Source organism: Panthera tigris, chromosome B2 (genome assembly GCF_018350195.1).
Source record: "Panthera tigris isolate Pti1 chromosome B2, P.tigris_Pti1_mat1.1, whole genome shotgun sequence".
Classification (NCBI taxonomy): Eukaryota; Metazoa; Chordata; class Mammalia; order Carnivora; family Felidae; genus Panthera; species Panthera tigris.
Window position 1 is genome coordinate 96,811,037 of NC_056664.1, and position 16,298 is coordinate 96,827,334.

The 16,298-nt window shown below is 41.8% G+C and overlaps 1 long non-coding RNA gene across 1 annotated transcript in view; it reads left to right on the top strand.

Annotated features, from left to right (window-relative positions):
- LOC122238703 overlaps positions 1–15,973 on the top strand; it is a 48,656-nt gene extending 32,683 nt beyond the window's left edge. The window contains exons 3-4 of the long non-coding RNA XR_006217780.1: positions 11,976–12,099; positions 15,950–15,973. This is a non-coding gene — a long non-coding RNA (uncharacterized LOC122238703). The remainder of the gene's footprint in view (positions 1–11,975; positions 12,100–15,949) is intronic.
- The last annotated feature ends 325 nt before the right edge of the window (positions 15,974–16,298 follow it).

Consider the following 16,298-nt stretch of genomic DNA (forward strand, 5'->3'; position numbering starts at 1 on the left):
TAGCCAGGATGCCCCAACATTTCCTGCTGCCTTCTGCCTCTGCCTTGACCTGAGCTGAGCCAGTGAGGTTGGTGCCCAATCAGTGATACCACCGCCCAGTTTACTCAGATGGCCAGTCAGTGGGACTGGGATCCAAAACCCAACATTTTTTGTAAAATTTATTTTTGACTTTTCAGTCACTTGCCTGATCTGGTAAAGAGAATGCTCCTAGGATTCTTCAGTTCCTCTTCTCAAGGAGTGTTGCTAACCCTTTGAGAGAACTCTCATATTTATGGGAAATGTTACACATTTGGGAACATAAACTAGACAGAAAGCTCAAATTTAGAATACATGGTGCTTTTTTTTTTTTGGTGTCATGTGACATTTCATGGTCGATGGAATTCAGGGCTGGTGCAGACAGTTACACAGGCTACACACTGTACAATGATAGAGGGACAGAGTGATAGAGGGAAACATTCAACAGATCATGGATGGAATTGGGTCTTCTGCTCTTGGGGATGGGAGTAAAAACAGAGGATTCCCTCTCTTGCTTGTGATCTTTATTTCACCAACTTAAGATAACTGCAAAAGATGTTGAAAATAGTGTGTTGCTTTTGGATAAAATGACAAAATATAAGATCTGGACCCAGGCAACTTGGGCCTAAACTCTGCCTCTGCCTCTGCCATACACAAGCTGAGTCTCCTTGGATGGATTCCTTAACCTCTCTGTGTCTCAATTCCTCATCTATAAATAATAGATAAACAATACTACATACCAAGAGTAACCACATCATGGGTTCGTGAGGATTAAATGAATTAATACATGTAAAAACCTTAGAATCATGTCTGGCACATTGTAATTGCTCAAATAATATGTTACAGTTATCCTTTTATATGTTGAAAAACGTGTACTTTTCCTCTATTGTGGCAAAGGATAGAAACACAAGTTTCCCATTATTCTGTTTAGACAAAAAGTAAAGTTCTTGCATGGTTTGGCAGGAAGAGGAAAGGTACTCAGGTAGATAGAACAGGTCTAGTAACCACCTGTTTTGACCTTGGCTGTGTCCTCTACAGCTGTAGTTTCCTCATAAGCAAATTGAGGATGATAATAGTATCTACCTTGCAAGATTGGTATGAGGATTAAAGACAAAACCTGGAAAGGGTCAGCACAGTGCCTGACCTTTAAGAGGCTCTCCAGAAGTGTTAGCTATTGTCAAATTGAATTTAAGCCAAGACATGGCATTTGGATACTATTATCTCCAGAGTCACTGAGGGTGAGAAAAATCTTCCCCCTCCCCAATCCCCCAGCTAAGGGCAGTGATCTAAAAATCTTTAGGTGGGGTTGATGTTCAGACCCTAGTCGTCTTCTGGACCGCAGGACCTTGGTGTTTGATCTGCTTCCTCCACCTCCTCCTAGGTCCTGGTCAAAAGTAACATTTGCAGAAACTGAGAAAACTGGTCAGGGGAGGTGGAGATTGTCCCAGTGCCTTTTGTACGTGTGATGGTGTTCTGAGTACCAGATCATCAGCTCCATAGGGGCAGCTCTATGTCTGTTTCTGCTCAACATTATATTCCCAGGGTCTTTAGTTAATATTTGTTGAGTAAGTCTTAAAAATATATTATTAATGCCTTTCTTATACAGTAAACCTGAACTCAGTGAATGGAACTCTCAATTTACCTCATTTTTTTTTTTTTTACATCTCACCTTTTTTTAATTTGAATACAGTTGACACACAATGTCACGTTAGTTTCAGGTGTACAACACAGTGGTTCAACATCTCTGTACATTATGCTGTGCTCACCACAAGTGTAGCTACCATCTGTCACCATACAACCATATTACAATATCACTGACTATATTCCAATGCTGTGCCTTTTATTCCTGTGACTTTCTCATTGCATAATGGGAAGCCTGTATCTCCCACTCCCCTTTACCCATTTTGCCCATCTCTACCCTCTCCCCTCTGGCAACCATCAGTTTGTTCTCTGTATTTATTGGTCTGATTCTGCTTTTTGTTTGTTTATTCATTTTTTTTGTTTTTTACATTCTATACGTAAGTGAAATCACATGGTATTTGTCTTTCTCTGAGTTATTTCACTTAGCATAATACCCTTGAGGTCCATCCATATGGTCACAAATGGCAAGATCTCATCCTCTTTTATGGCTGCGTAATATTCCACCGTGTGTGTGTGTGTGTGTGTGTGTGTGTGTGTGTGTGTGTATACATACTCCACTGTATGTATGTATGTATGTATGTATGTGTGTGTGTGTGTGTGTGTGTGTTCCATGGTACGTATGTGTATGTGTGTGTATCTTCTCTATCCATTCATCTATCGAGGGATACTTGGGTTGCTTCCATATCCTGGCTATTGTAAATAATGCTGCAATAAACATAAAGCTGCATATATCTTTTCAAATGAGTATTCTCTTTTTCTTTAGGTAAAAACCCAGTAGTGGAATTACTGGATCATACAGCATTTCTGTTTTCAATCTTTTGAGGAACTTCCATACTGTTTTCCACAGTGGCCATGCCAATTTACATTACATCAACGGTGAAATGTAGCAGTACACCAGGGTTCATTTTTCTCCACATCCTCACCAACACTCATTATTTCTTTGTGATTCTGGCCATTCTAATAGATGTGAAGTGCCCTACATTTCACTTTGTGCAAGAGGAAGCTAATAGAACTAGCTCCTATGAGGAAGTTAGTATATTAAAAAAAAAACTAGTCATATTTTTTCAGAATGTGATCAGGATTTGCCCAGATTCAGCCCAGTTTCTATACCTCACACATGGGGACTGTTCACATCATAGAAGTCATTCAACCTTTATAGAGCAAATCTTATATACCAAAGACTGAAATAATAACTTATGCCTTTAATTTACTAATTAATTTCATGTATAAACTCAAAGTAATTCCCCCTGAGATAAAAAGAAAAGACAAGTATTACCACCTTCATTTTCTCTTTCTCATACGTGGAAAGTAGGGCTCAGAGAAACTTGGTGATGTTCCTGAGGTTCCTTGATGATATAGCTGGGATGCAGTGGGGTGTTCTGACCCTTTAAACACAGTACTGTGTCCACTTCTCCCTAGGATCTCTTCTTTGGGAACTGCTATTTAAACTCATGACTTGGGGCGCCTGGGTGGCGCAGTCGGTTAAGCGTCCGACTTCAGCCAGGTCACGATCTCGCGGTCCGTGAGTTCGAGCCCCGCGTCAGGCTCTGGGCTGATGGCTCGGAGCCTGGAGCCTGTTTCCGATTCTGTGTCTCCCTCTCTCTCTGCCCCTCCCCCGTTCATGCTCTGTCTCTCTCTGTCCCAAAAATAAAATAAAAAACGTTGAAAAAAAATAAATAAATAAATAAATAAATAAACTCATGACTCACATGTCACCAAGAGAACAAATATTGTCACTATCTTACAAGGAAAGTAAACATTTTTTTTAAGTTTATTTACTTATTTTGAGAGAGAGAGAGCATGCACAAGCCAGGGAGGAACAGAGAGAGTCCCAGGCAGGCTCCATGCTAACAGCGTGATTCTCACTAATGGTGAGATTATGACCTGAGCTGAAATCAGGAGTCGGACATTTAACTGATCCATCCAGGTACCCCAAGAGCAGCTTTTTTTTTAAGGTTGTCATTTAATGGGTATAGAGTTTCGGGGTTACACGAAGAAAAAGTTCTGGAGATTGGTTGCACATCAAAGTGTATTGAACTGTACACTTAAAAATGGTTAAGATGGGGGGAGGCGGTACCTGGGTGGCTCAGTCAGTTGAGAGTCTGACCACTGATTTCAGCTCAGGTCATGATCCCAGGGTTGTGGGATGGAGCCCCACATCCAGCTCCGGGCTAAGCACATGGAACCTGCTCAGGATTCTCTCTCTCTCTCCCTCTGCCCCTACCCCCTGCTCACTCTCTTTCGCTCTCTCTCTCTCTGTGTCAAATAAAAAAATTTAAAAAAAAAGAAAAAGAAACCCCTTCCAGTGAGATTTTTTTTTTTAATACAAGCATTTTCTGGTTAACACAAAGGTTTTATCAGAAAATGAGTCAAGAATACTTCACTCCCCAATCTACCCATTAGTCCAGATTTAAATGTAATCATATAAGATTTAAAACAGAAAAAAATAAGGCACTTTTGGATATTTCTAACAATCTGAATAGAAACGTTCAGCATGCATTTCCGCAGCTGATGATTTACACTGCCTGCCAGGCACATCCCACCTGTGGTGACAGAGAGGGTGGTAGGCCAACCTTCCTGGGGCTGGAAGGCCCTTGGCTTCCTTGGTGGTAGGCCAACCTTCCTTGGTCCTAGCACAAGAAGCCACAGGGCCTCAGAGAGAAACAGAGACAGAATGAGTAAGGAGTAGCAGCAGTTTCCCCAAGAAGTCCAGCTATACTTTTCCTGTATCCATCCAATAACCACCAGCCCTCCCCTACACATAAGTTTGAATGGGTCTTTTGTCCTTAAAATCAAATTTACTTAGCTTAGGACAGTTGTGAGAAAGGCTGCCCTCAAGATGAATTGGATGGGAAAGGATGGAGAATCTGTCTGGTCACAAGTCCTGGGGGAAACTGCCACACCAGCCAAGTTTGTCTAGCATCCTTCAATCTCCCCAAGCTCACCTACTTCTTAGCCACTCGCCCTCACAGGTGGCCTACACTCCCACAGTGACCTTTGCTTCTGAAAGGTCCTAACTGCCATATTCTTCTTAGGTTCCTTTTTGGAACATTCTCCAAGCTTCAAAATTACTGTTACAAGTTTCTTGGGTAGGTATTAAGATTATCTGACCAAGCTAACTCATCCTAACTTGAGTAATCCCCAGAGAATTACAAGTTATACCCAGAGATGTCTCAGTCAGTTAAGCTCGGACTTCAGCTCAGTTCATGACCTCACGGTTCGTGGGTTCAAGCCCCCACGTGGGGCTCTGTGCTGACAGCTCAGGGCCTGGAGCCTGCTTCAGATTCTGTGTCTCCCTCTCTCTCTGCCCCTCCCCCATGCATGCTCTGTTTGTCTCTCTCTCTCAAAAATGAATAAACATTAAAAAAAAAAAGTTATACCCAGAGAATTCAAAAGATCTTATGAACCAAAAAAAAGCTCTGGTTTGTGGGTTTTTAAAATATTTTTTAATAATTATTTATTTTTTGAGAGACAGAGAGAGAGACAGAGCATGAGCAGGGCAAGGGCAGAGAGAGAGGGAGACACAGAATCTGAAGGAGGCTCCTGGCTCTGAGCTGTCGACACAGAGCCCAAGGCAGGACTCAAACTCATGAACCATGAGATCATGATCTGAACTGAAGTCAGATGTTTAACTGACTGAGGCACCCAGGTGCCCTGGTTTGTGAGTTTTATGCCAGAACTGTTTCAGGAGCCCAAGAATGGAGTGTCCTGGGTCATGTGCTCACCCCTGGTCAGTAAGCAGAGGACACAGGAGCATGGGGCCCATAGGGCAGGCCAAGGTGGACAGTTTTATTTTATTTTATTTTTAAAGTAATCTCTACATCCAATGTGGGACTCAACTCATGACTCCAAGATCAAGAGTTGCATACTCTACCTGCTGAACCAGCCAGGCATCCCACAGCAGACAATTTTAGAAGGGGATATGAGCTGTTGCAATAATTGCTATCTCTTTTATATGGTTCTTGTGTTAATCTGCTCCAGCTGCCATAACAAAATGCCATAGACTGTGTAGCTTAAATAATAGAAATTAGTTTTCTCATAGTTGTGGAAGTTGGGAAGCCCAAGTTAAAAGTGCTGGTCAGTTTAGTTTCTGGTGAGAGCTCTCTTCTTGGCTTACAAATGACTGCCTTCTCTCTGTGTCCTCACATGAGGAAGAGAAAGCTCTGGTCTGTCCTCCTCTTTTTATAAGGGCACCACCCCCACTGGATTAGGGATCTACCTTCATGAACTCATTTAAATTTTATTACCCCTTCACAGGCTCTATCTCCAAATATAGTCACATTAGGGGTTAGGGCATCAACATATGAATTAGAGGGGGGAGAACACAAACATTTAGTCCATAACATTCCACCCTTGGCCCCCCAAAATTCATGTCCTTCTCACATGCAAATACATGCACTCCATTCCAACAGCACCCCCCCCCCCAAAGTCTTAACTCATTCCAGCATCAACTCTAAAGTCTAAAGTCCAAAGTGTCATCCAAATAGCATCTAAATCAGATATGAGTGACACTTGAGGAGGTTTGATTCATCCTGAGGCAGAATTCCTCTCCAGATGTAAACCTGTGAAACCAGACAAGTTATGTGATCTCAAAATACAATGGCCGGTGGGACAGGCATAGAACAGACATTCTCATTCCAAAAGAAAGAACCAGGAAAGAAGGAATGGGTGATGAATCCCAAGTAAGTCTAAAACCTAGCAAGACAAATTCCATTAGCTCTTAAGGTTTAAGAATAATCCTCTTTGGCTTGATGCACTGCCCTCCAGGGTCACTGGGGTGACAGTGTCACCCTCAAGACTCTGCAGGCAGCCCCACCCCATCAGCTCTCTGCTGAGGGCCCCCATCATGGCTCTTTTCAAGGACTCTGCCCTCTGAAACCAAAGAGGAAATAGCCTTGCTCCTGGGTCTGGGGTGGGAATAGTAGCCCTAGTGATCTATAAATCACCTTCAGGATTATTCTTCCCTTTTCTTGAAGGATAACCCATATTAGCAGCCTTCCTTCATTCTCAGTTTCTAGAAGCTGTCAGTGTTTCTGATGGCATAATCCCATCTCTGTTTCTGGTTTCTGCTGAGATGGCTGATTAGATCCATGGTTCACACCACATTAATCTCCTTATCAAAGGGTTGCTTAGCCATTCCCTTTGGGTTCTTTTCAGAACACCATCTTCATTTTTGCAGTGTGGGTAGGCTGAGAATTTTCCAAATCTTTAAGTTCTGGTTTTATTTTTGCTTAAGGATTCCTTCTTCAACAAATTTCTCTCCTTTTACCTTTTAGTACTTTGCTCAGAAATCCCCTCTGCTAAATATCTGATTTCATCACTCACAAGTTCAACCTTCCACAGAACAGTATTTAACACTATTTAACACAGTTGAGCCAAGTTCTTTGCCACTTTGTAAAGATGTAAAGGATCATCTTCCTCCAGTTTCCTACAATCCATTCCTCATTTCTACTTGAGACTTCACCAGAATGGCCTTTGACATCCATATCTCTACCAACATTCTGTTCATGATCATTGTTGTGTTCCCTAAGAAGATGGAAGTTTTCTCTCCAGTTCTCTTTCTTTCTGAGCCTTCACTGCCTTTAACATCCGTCTTTATAGCATGCACCTCAAACTCCTCCAGCCTCCACTCATTCCCTAGTTCCACAGCTGCTTCCCCATTTTTAAGTATTTATTACAGCAGCACCCCACTTCATGGTACCAAAATCTGTATCTGTCAGGGTCCTCCAAGCAATCAGAACCCATAAGACATGTACCTATACAGAGATTTATTATAAGGAATTGGTTCAAACGATCATGGAGGCTGACAAGTCCCAAGAGGTTCAGTCAGCAAGCTGGATACAGAAGAGTCAGTGCTGTAGTTCTGGGCCAACTACTGGTGCACTCAAGATCCAAGAAGAATCGATGTTTCAGATTAAGCCCAATGTTTCAGATTAAGTCCAAAGGCAGGAAAAAACTGATGTCCTCAGCTCAGAGGCAATCAGGCGAGAGGAGTTCCCTCTTACTCAGCTTTTTAAATTTTATTCAGGCCTTCAACTGAATTATGAGCTCCACATTAGGGAGGGCAATCTGCTTTACTCAGTCTACCAGTTCAAATGTTCACCTCACAGATACATCCAGAATAATGTTTGACCAAATGTCTGGGCATGCTGTGACCCAGTCAAGTTGACACATATAATAAAGCATCACAGTTCTCAACCTCATAAATCACCCTAGATTTGTAAGTACACATTGAAATGCCCTGGGGAACTTTAAAAACATCCCATACTCTGGTCCCACCCCCAAAATTCTTATGTAGCTGCTCTGAGGTGCAGCTCTTGGGAGTTTTAAAAGCTCCTGGGGCACTCTAACATGCAGTCAAGGTGGCCAGATGAGGGACTTCTGCAAGCAAACTTAGTGGGGCAGAGAAGCCACTGAGGAGTGCTTTCTGTGACTCACCCCACAGCTACTACCAACTATCAACTAAGAGTCTCTTCATCCAGTTAGTTGAGGGCCCTTTTTTCACTGCTAGCTGTAATAGCAAAGCAATCTGACAATATAGGTGCTAAGTACACACATGGTAAAACTGATATGGCTTATGGTTTGTAATTTATGTGCTTTTGATTCCGTGCACTTTTTATCATTTAGCTGATTTTTCATAATTACTGCTTTTTCGTCTGGGTTGGGGGGCACGCCACCCTTCATTTTCCCCAGGGCTGTGCCCACAGCCAGAAAAGGAGGGGTGACTTGACCAAAGGACCTGCTGGCAGGGCCTCGGTCGACCACTGCTGTCCCTGTGCCCCGCCCGGTCTGGGTCCTGGAGATTGGCTTCCTGTGGCCTGGGGAGGAGGAAGAGGCTGGGAGAATGACGGGGGAGAAACACTCCTCTCCACCCTAGCTGAAGAAGAGACTAAGGCCTAGGTGCGGGTGGAGTCATCAGATAGGATTCTGTATATTTAGATAGTAGTTCTGGTCCTTTCCTCCTAATGCTAAGAGCGGGGAGTGACACTTTGCTCTTCTCTGAGGGACAGAAATTCTTCCTCACTCTACCATGGGGTAAATAAGGCAAACCAAAATGGCAATTCACTGGGTGAGATTTCATACAGTATTTGCTCAATGTCAATCCAGAAAGAGTAAAAGTACACAGAAATGTTTTGAACAGGAAACAAGGGCTACGTTATCTTGCTCCGGGTTTTGTCATGAAGGAGAACTATGCAAAAACTCTCCACTCCTTAAAAGATGCTAATCTCTTCAAGAGAATTACTGATAACTTGAAAAACCGTGGAACCAACCTTGCCAAGCCCCCCTCGATGCAAACAGAGTCTCAGTTTGGGAAGATGGACCGTAGTGATAGTCGTACAACAATGTGAATGTACTGAATGCCACGGAACTCTACACTTCAACATGGTTTAAATGGTGTAAAAAAAAAAAGTTCCACATTAAAAAACAAAGGCATCCCACATTGAGAACTCACACCATCTTTAAATATGTAGTACCAAAACAAAACCCCTGAAGGTTTTACTGTCTTAATCAGAAGTTCCGGGTTCACATACATTACAGGAGGCACGAAACGGGATGGCAGAGAGATCAGGTCTAGGCAACCGCCAACCGCCAACCAGTACCCACGCTTCCGAAAAGCCCCGTGGTTCTCAAGATGGCAAAGACCTAGTGAAGGTTTTGCTTAGTTGAGCTGGGGTTCTGGTGGCAGAGAAGCAACGCCCGGGAAGGGAGGAAGACAGGGAGAAATCTTCCTCCTGCAGCCAACGAGAAGAGGCCGGGCCGCCCACCAGGGTCGGACAGTCGCCCCCTCCGGGAGCTGCCACCCAGCTCCCCTGCCCGCCCTCGCCCTCGGCCTGCGGGGTCGCCGCAGAGCCCGCGCTGCAGAGAGAGCGTCCGGCCCGCGCGGGCCACCCGGGGCCGCGCTCCGAACTCCCAGGGCCTCCTGCGGCTGCTTCGCCCGCCTCCCTCCCGCTCGCCCGGCTTCCAGGTTCAATAAGGATTACATCATGGAGCAAGTATGCGGGGCAGCCTGAGAATCAAAGCCGTCACAATCAGAGGCTGGTTAACTGTAATGTTGCTGAAACACATCCTTCCCACCCCCTCCTCTCTCCCCTCTCCCCACCCCAGCCCTCTGCTTTTCGTACTATTAAGCATAGTATTATTGGGGAGAGGAAAATCTGATCAAAACTGTCGACCGCCAACGGCAGATTTTCTATGGATTCTATAAAGGCCACCTTAACGATTTCCCTAATTAATGGATGACATCTTTGGCTGAAGGAGAGGCGATGGATTCGACTCCGTCTTCGTCTTTGTTACCCTTCTAATTAACTTTCGTAGGTCACCCAGGTCTCCCAAACCTAAAAAGTGAAGAGGCCCATTGTGCGAGGAGCAGTAAACTTACTTTTTCTGCTGGGGTACTTAAAAGGGAGAACGATTATAAGCCGAGAAAAATAACTCCATTTAAAAGCTTTGTGGCTGCAGAGAATGCATAGGTCCCTCCCTCAGAAAATAATTGAAACACCTTTTATACCAATATTTCTATGCATAATAAAAACAAATTAGCAAAATGCATCTAAATTCAGCAGCACTTTCAAATTACCTTTTTTGGAATGCAAGCCTCTGCAAGTCAACAAAAGGAGTGGGGTTTAGAGAGAAAATTGCAACAGCTACCAGCCTTTATGCAGGGCAAGTGCAGGACAGGGCCAGGGGCTCTCTGATACCTCTGAGTCACCTCCCTCAGGAAATGCTCCTGCCCAGGCTGGGGGGAGGGGGGGCCGGAGAGGGAGACCCAAAGCCTGTGGGCAAAAGGGCAGATCTTTTTCTGGATAGGAAGGGTCTTTGGGTGTTCAGAGATATGTTAATGATCTCCGTGAAAAACGGAAACCAAGGTGGTGGAAAAGCCGAAAAGCAAGATGAAACCCCACTGTGATCAGCGAAATTGACAAATCAGAACAATTTTTTTTTTTAAGTAAGACATATACCTGTTGGAATTTTAGCATTGGTGGATTTGCCACACTATGCAGATGAGTTGTATCTGCTGCTCTGGTCCCCTGGCATCTCTGGCCAAGCAGAGGAGACACTGAGGGAAGAGGAGGTAGGTGTTCAGCCTAAAATGGAACTAAGTTGGAAGCTCCTTTAAAGGAGAACTTTATTTGGGAATGCAAGTTGGTGCAGCCACTCTGGAAAACAGGATGGAGGTTCCTCAAAAAACTAAAAATAGAACTACCCTAGGAATGACCCAGCAATTGCACTACTAGGCATTTATCCAAGGGATACAGGTGTCCTGTTTCAAAGGGACACATGCACTCCAATGTTTATAGCAGCACTATCAACAATAGCCCAAGTATGGAAAGAACCCAATGTCCATAAATGGATGAATGAATAAAGAAGATGTGGTATACATATACAATGGAGTATTATTTGGCAATCAAAAAGAATGAAATCTTGCCATTTGCAACTATGTGGATGGAACTGGAGGGTTTTATGCTAAGCCAAATTAGTCAGTCAGAGAAAGACAAATATCATATGACTTCACTCATATGAGGACTTTAAGAGACAAAACAGATGAACATAAGGGAAAGGAAACAAAAATAATATAAAAACAGGGAAGGGGACAAAACAGAAGAGACTTTTAAATATGGAGAACAAACAGAGGGTTACTGGAGAGGTTGTGGGGGGAATGGGCTAAATGGGTAAGGGGCACTAAGGAATCTACTCCTGAAATCACTGTTGCACTATATGCTAACTAATTTGTATGTAAATTAAAAATTTTTTTAATTAAAAAAAAAAGAAAAAGAAACAAAAGAAAGGAGAGCTTTACTGAAAGGGGACTCTGCTGAGATATCTTACAAGGGAATGAGATTCCTAACCCAAGGACAATAGCAGCAGTGACTTTAGCATTGTTTCTGATTATAAACAGAACCAGAGCTAATTATAGAAAAGTACAAAGACTTTAAATACTATCAATATTTTAAATGTTTTAATGTTTATTTTATTTTTGAGAGACAGAGCATGAGTGAGGGAGATGCAGAGAGATAGAGAGAGACAAAGAAGCTGCAGCAGGCTCCAGGCTCTGAGCTGTCACCACAGAGCCCAAGGGGCGGCGGGGGGGGGGGGGGGCTCGAACTCATGAACTGTGAGATCATGACCTGAGCTGAAGTCCGACGCTTAACTGACTGAGCCACCCAGGCACCCATAAATACTGTCAATATTTTAATCCTATCTTTCCATTCTTTTTCTACACACACTCAAATTTTTACACGGTTGAGATTTGTATCTTGTTTTGTTCCTTTAGTACCATATAATGAGCATTTTTCTGTGTTATTAAAAATGGGAACAAGATCCTTTTGGAGTCCTGCCCACACACCTAGACTGAAGGTGCAGGGAACACCTTTATGCCCTCTCTTCTGGAAGAGACTCGCCACTCGTGGGACAACCAGTGCTCTGATGCATTGCTGTGGAAGTGTAAGTTGCTGCAATCCCTCTGGAAGAGAGGGCAGTTTGACATTATTATCAAAATTACAAAGACATATGTCCTTGTATACAGCAATTCCTCTGTAGGACTTTTCCCTAAGGTACACTTGCACATGTGCAAAATGACATATGTATACAGTTATTCTTTGCAACACTGCTTATAATAGATTGAAAGCAATCTAAATGTCCATCAGTTGGGGACTGGTTAAGGAAATATGGTACATCCATTCAGCGGAATATTACACAGCCATAAAAAAGATGAGGACGCTCATTGCACAAATTGAAATGGTCTCCAAAGTAGCCTGATGGGTAAAAAACAAACAATGACAAAAAGAAGCAGAATAGTGTATACAGTATGCTGCTATTTTTAGGGAAAGGCATGGTTGAAATACTCCTAAAGATTTTCTTCTAGTAGTAGTTGTCTTGGGAAAAGAGAACTGAGTGGGTGAGGAGCAATTGTGGGAAAGAGACATCACCATAACTTTTGAATTTATACTGTGTGAATATATTGCCTGTTCAAAAAAAATAAATACATAAGTTTTAAGATTTAAAAAGGGTAAGATTGCCATTTTCCAATCTGCTCTGTGCACATCTTTGTGCAATTCAAGGGTAGCCCAGTCTTTTTTTTTTTTTTTTTTTTTTTAATGCCTTCCCTTTCATCTCTGCCATTATACTTCCAGGGATTTTTTTTTTTTAAGATTTTATTTTTAAATAATCTCTGCACACAACGTGGGGCTTGAACTCACAGCCCTGAGATCAAGACATTCATATTCCACCAACTGAGATAACCACGCACCCCAGGGGTAGCCCAGTCTTAAAAGCTTCCTGTTCACTTCCACAAACTAAATAGCTTATTTTAGACTTTCAAAGTCTGCCTAGTTTAAAAGACCCCTAAAATGGAAGGTACACAGTCACTTTCTCTTTGAAATATTTAAATGCTTTTTTAATGAAAACAGAATACTGCATTCTGTGATTTAATTGTTCAAAATTAAAATTCAACAAACTATGAAGTCTGTATAAATAAAACATTCACAAGCTTCATCAGCACGTGCATCAGGACAAATGCTTTGGGGCTCAGGATTGTGGAAATATTTCCTAACATTTGAGATGTGCCAAGAAAGAGATAAAGAAATCAAATAAGATCTTGTATTACCCAAAATCTTTTGCCCACAAGAGTGATTTACTTGTATCAATCAATTTAAGTGATTCATGCTTTATGAGCTATTCTAAGTGATTGAACTAAAACCTGGAGCCAATATTACCCTCTCCCCACTCCTCAGCCCAATTTGTCAAAATGGCATGGGAAATGATTAAGTTGAACCATATGAAATTAGTGTTGTCAATGATCCAATGGCAGCAATTTCAAGATTTAACCTAATATTTTTCATCATGATGTTGCAGCCGACGGCTACATAACAGAGACATTGTAAGTTGCTCATCTGACATCCATTTCTCCTTTCTTCCCTGTTAGCAGAACTCCTATATAGTTCCCATTCAGGAAGGTAGTAAATCTCACCTCAACTAAATCATACACATGGAATTCCCATTTCTCTTACCTGTGATTGGTTTAGATTTAGGCCTGTGATACAGTTCTAGGCCAATAAGATATAAGAAAAGACAGCTAGATTTCTCTCCCACTGGACATTTTCATTTTCAGGTCCAGATAGACTGCCCAGAATTCTAGCAACCATTTTGCTACCACCAAGGCAGCAAGCATGCAAATGGGCCCAAGTAGAAAAACGGAGGGAAGCTGGATCTCCATGATAGTACTGAGTGGTTGTGTTAAACAGCTTTGACCTTGTCCTTCTTGTTACATGAAATGATAATTCTCCTCATTGCTTAAGCCATTTTGAGTTGGTTTTCTATTACATTCTAAACATCCATAGGCCATCCTGGCAAATATTTTTACCACTTTAAGTGATGTGAAGCCCATGTAGTGTCTTGTCTTGTAAAAGCTCCTCAAGTAGTTCTGTTGTGCTCCTCTAGTCAAGATTATTTTATTTTATTTATTTATTTTTAAATTTTACTTATTTATTTTTGAGAGAGCACAAGTGTGGGGGGGGGCGGTGTAGAGAGTGAGTGGGGGAGACACAGAATCTGAAGCAGGCTCCAGGCTCTAAGCTGAAAGCTCAGCATGGGGCACAAACCCATGAACCATGAGATCATGACCTGAGCCGAGGTCAGATGCTTAACCAACTGAGCCACTCAGGTGCCCCAGGATTATTCTAAATCATAAAAATAAATGTCTCCTCAACGTCTTTAGTCATTAGAGAAATGCAAATGAAAATCACAATGAGATACCTACCACTTCACACACACTAGAATGGCTATAGTCAAACAGATGGACAATGACAAGTGTTGGAGATGATGTGAAAAAACTGGAACCCTCATGCATTGCTGATGAAAATGTAAAATTTTGTGGCCACTTTGGAAAACTGGCAGTTCCTCAAAAAGTTCATCATAGAGTTACCATATAACCTGGCTATTCTACTTCTAGACATGTATACAAGGAAATTGAAAATGTTCATCCACACAAAACACACAAGAATGTTCATAGCAGTATTATTCGTAATAGCCAAAAAGGAGAAGCAACACAGATGTCTATCAACTGATAAATGGATAAATATAATATGGCATATCCATACAATGGAATATTATTTGGCAATAAGAGTAAATGAAGTACTGATTCATGCTACAGCAGGACGAACCTTGAAAACATTATGCTAAGTGAAAGAAGCCAGACACAAAAGGCTACATAGTGTATGATTTCACTCACATGAAATGTCCAGAACAGAGACAGAAAGTAAACTAGTGGTTTCTGGGGGCTAGTGGGAAGGGAAAATGGGAAATGATTGCTAATGGAAATACACTTTCTTTTGGGGGGTGATAAAAGTGTTCTGGAACTTGAGAAGGTTGGTGCACAACTCTGTGACTATACCAATTATACACCTTTAAAAGGTGAACTTAATGGTATGTCCATTATATCTCAATATTATGAAAAATTAAAAAACTAAATGCGTCTCATAATTATAATTGTTTTAAAAAATTCTAGAATTACCATACAACTGAGAGCCAACTTTCAAAAGTACATATGGCCAATTCTTGAAAAGAAAGATGATTTTAAATCTAAATCTGCATTTTTGCAGTTATTAAGCAAAAATGAGTGGAGATTCTATCCTCCAGGAGACTATGAACTTCATGAGGGCAGGATCCTCCTCTGTGTCTCAGTGTCAACATGTCCAGATGGACTACACATGTTATAGAAAAAGTGAGTGAATGGATCTTGATGCATTTTCTCATGAGCAATTCTGGGTTCAGTCCCTAATATAGGCCTCTGTTTACTTACCTACAAAATGAGGCTAAAGCAGTAACTATCTTATGGATGTATGTGAGGATTAAATGAGATAAGAGAACTAAAATTTTGCAAAGTCCTGGGACATAATAAGAGTCAATAAGAGGTACTTATTGGGGTACCTGGGTGGCTCAGTTGGTTGAGCATCCAACTTCAGCTCAGGTCATGCTCTCACAGCTCCTGAGTTCGAGTTCCACATTGGGCTCTGTGCTGACAGCTCAGAGCCTGGAACCTGCTTCAGATTCTGTGTCTCCCTCTCTCTCTGCTCCTCCCCCACTTGCCCTCTGTCTCTCTCTCTCAAATATAAATAAATATTTTAAAAAAGATTAAGAAAATAGGAGGTAGTTTTTGCTGTTTTGTTATTACTATTATTGTATTTTGGGACGCTATATCCACTCATCACAAGAGATAGAAATTTCTTACCAGTTGGCATGAGCAAATCTTGAGTAATCATTTTTCTTTTCTTTTCTTTTCTTTTCTTTTTTTAAGATTTTATTTTCAAGTAATCTGTACACCCAACATGGGGCTTAAACCCACAACCCCAAGATCAAGAGTTGCACACTCCACCGACCGAGCCAACCAGGTGACCTGCGTTATTATTTTTCAAATATGTATTTGTTCTTGTTACAAAATTAAATAAGAGATTAGTGACTTTCAGATTCCGAAATAAAAAATAATTAGAAATTCAGATTCAGGAATCATAAGATTTTACGGGTCTAGAAGTACGTGAAAAAAATCTAAAATATAATAGATTTGCAGTCCTAAAAATGACTGAAACATCTATAAGTTTATGGAACCAAAGGCCTTTTAGTTAACTGGTCAACTTTCAGCCTATGTT